The sequence below is a fragment of the Panthera leo genome, chromosome F2 (genome assembly GCF_018350215.1).
Source record: "Panthera leo isolate Ple1 chromosome F2, P.leo_Ple1_pat1.1, whole genome shotgun sequence".
NCBI classification, from domain to species: Eukaryota; Metazoa; Chordata; class Mammalia; order Carnivora; family Felidae; genus Panthera; species Panthera leo.
The window spans coordinates 55203709-55206655 of record NC_056695.1 but is presented as its reverse complement, the minus strand read 5'-3'; the positions used below and the strand labels follow the sequence as shown (position 1 = coordinate 55206655).

At 44.2% G+C, this 2947-nt stretch overlaps 1 pseudogene; it reads left to right on the top strand.

Moving 5' to 3' along the window:
• The first annotated feature begins 276 nt into the window (after window positions 1-276).
• LOC122210601 lies at window positions 277-2299 on the top strand (annotated as a pseudogene).
• The last annotated feature ends 648 nt before the right edge of the window (window positions 2300-2947 follow it).

The following is a 2947-nucleotide window of genomic DNA, read 5'->3' as shown; positions in this document are numbered from 1 at the left end:
GATGTCTAATTCATCAACATTGGTAGTTTTACCTCATAGGTTCCAGATCACTTTTGCATATTCCAGTTTGCCATTACTCTTCCCTTCACTTCATGTCACCTCCACTTTCTTCCCAAACTGGACACTATGAGGCATTAGAAACAGCAGCGGATGCATGAGCTACAGACTTATGTAGGTTTTATCAGTACCCATAATTGCATAATGTTTCTTACTGGCTTTTGTGTCTCTGATTAAAACACACTGACATAGGCTGACTGGGTACACATGAGTAGCAACATGGAAGCCCATCCTTCTGGCCCAGTCAAGCAGCATAATAAAACTCAGAAAAGCAAGCAGCATTGAGTTCCAGGATCCATGCAGAGGGATAGCAAGGGCTGTCTAGCACCGAAAATCTTAAGCAAGAAGGTAAGAAAAGAGCTCAGTAGAATAGACAGAGGCATCATGCCAGTCAGCTCTGAAAGCAGAAGAAAGAGGTCTTTCTGGCAGAGAAGAGACAGTTGGGTGGCAAGGATGACCTTCCTCATCAGGTACTGGTGGTGTCCCTGCACAACAGGATTTCCCTGCCAGAGGACTTTCACGGCTTCAGGATAAGGACACTGGAACACTACACTGAAATGAGTGAAGTAGCACCAATAGTTTTATGCTGTTATGCCCTGCATTGAAGCATCAGGAGTTTTCACAGCTGCAAGGCCAGGGATCTGCACACTGTGTTAGACATGGTTCAAGTGGCAGATTCCATCCTCTTCCTTCTTGGTTTACTAGAAGGCTGGAACAGCACTGGGGATTACTACCTTTTCTGCCTCTTTGTTCAGGGCCTTCCCACCTATATACACCCGCTATCGATGCTGTAGCTGGTATGGAGGAAGACCTTAAGATCCTAATGAAGGCAGACCCTGATAGACACGAATCTTTGTAAACAGAGGTAATCCCAGATCCAATGGAAGCTAACCTGTCCCACTAAGGAGGAGCTGAAAGAGGCAAACTATTTCTTGAAGGAAAGTCCCAAGGTGGTAAAGAAGGTTCCCAAAGGAATATCAAATTAGCTTGTAGAATAGATTTTGGATGAGGATGGTGGAAAGTGGTGGGGAAGATGAATATGATGACATGGGACATGAGGATTTTATTGAAGAGGAATCTCAGGAGGAAAACAGTAAAGAGGAACAGAGGGAAGGATATGAAACTATGACTACTGGAGTAGTCTGTGACAAGAAAGTGGAGGAAGAGGATGAGGAAGAAAATGTTGGAGAAATATAAACAAGAAAGACTGGAAGAGATGTCTCCAGATGAAGTAGATACCCACCCACCCCCCCCATGACATAGCTGCAAGAATTCAATTTCAGAAATACAGAGGCCTCAAGAACTTTTGGACATCTTCATGGGATCCTGAGGAAAGCCTTCTTCAAGATTATGCTTGGAACTTTCAGTTTCAGATCTTTACTAATACTAGGAAGTGCATTTTAAAGAAATTGAGGGAAAAAGAGATTGAAGGAGCTGAGGTTGGCTGATATGTCACGCTTCATGTCTGAAGTCCGTCTCAGTGGTTCAGTACTTCAAGCAAGGAACATTCTTGATTGCATTTTCTCTACTAGCTGATGGCCAGAGATGTCAGTAGTGAATCTGGCGCTGAGCCGACACCCTGGCAACACTGAGCCCGTGAAAGCTAAAGAGGAGCTGATCTTCCAGGTGGGTTCAGGCACTTCCGAGCCTCACCTTTATTCTCTGCACACTGCAGGGATAAACATAAATTTCAGAGATTCCTAACTGCTGATGTGGCTTTGGTGGTGACACTATGTGGCCCAATCACTTTTCCTTCTGCATTTGTGCTGCTTTTCAAGCAGAATGACAACAGGATGCACAGCCTCATTGCCACAGGCCATCTATTGCCAGTGGATCTGGAGAGAATGGTCATCAAGAGAGCTGTTTTGAGGGGTCATCCTTTCAAAATTTTTACTAAGCTGATGGTACTGCGTTGCATGCACTTCAACAGAGAGGACGTGTTGTGGTTCAAACCAGTGGAACAGAGAACAAAGTGGGGCCACAGGGGACATATCAAGGAGCTTTTAGGTACTTGTGGCCACATGAGTGCAGTTTTGATGGGGAGCTAAAAATCTCAGGACACAGTACTGATGAACCTCTATAAGATGAATTAATTTTCTCCAAATGGACTTCTGATCCATATATACCAGAACCAGTACCATGGGTGAAAAGTGGGATTTGGTCAGCAGTGCCTGAGTGGACATGGAATAATGGACCATGGCTACTAGTCAGCACTTTAGGGATGGGAGCCTATAGGTTTTGACTGGGCAAAAATTGTGTTTTCTACTTTATCCTAGAGGTTTGCTGCATTTTTTTTTCAAAAGGCCTTTCTTAGCCTTGACATGTGCCTCAGGGAACTATGGATGTTTTTCTATTGCCACTTAAGTTAAAAAAATAACCTACTAAATATTACTAAAACATCTGCTTTCCATTAGGATTTTGAAAGCTGTTTAAGGAGAGAAGAGAAAAAGCTGAAGTAACCAGGAAACAAAATTTCCAGGTGTTTACAGACACCGAATCCCCTCTGATCTGTGTACACTAAACAGAAACAGATTGACAAGGAGCTGGTTTTTCATCCTGCTTCACCCAGGTTAGGGAGGTTAGGTCTACATTTTCACCGCCCTGAGGACAATACAAATGTGTTTTTTTTTTCCTTCTGGAGACTGAAAATGCTGGGGCGGGACAGCAGCCGCCACAGTTCGACAAGCAGATCCATCCTCTCTCATACTGCCAGTGGGCTGGGCTGCATACTGTTGGAATGGCAGGGAGGAAGAACTGGTGAACTGGAAGAAGGGGAAAGAGCCTCACTGGTTGGCCTTTACAAATAAAGGGCAGATGGGGTTACATGCTCAGTCTGAATTTGCTTCTTGTCATATGTATGTGCCTGCCATTGAAGGGCAAGGATTTTTTT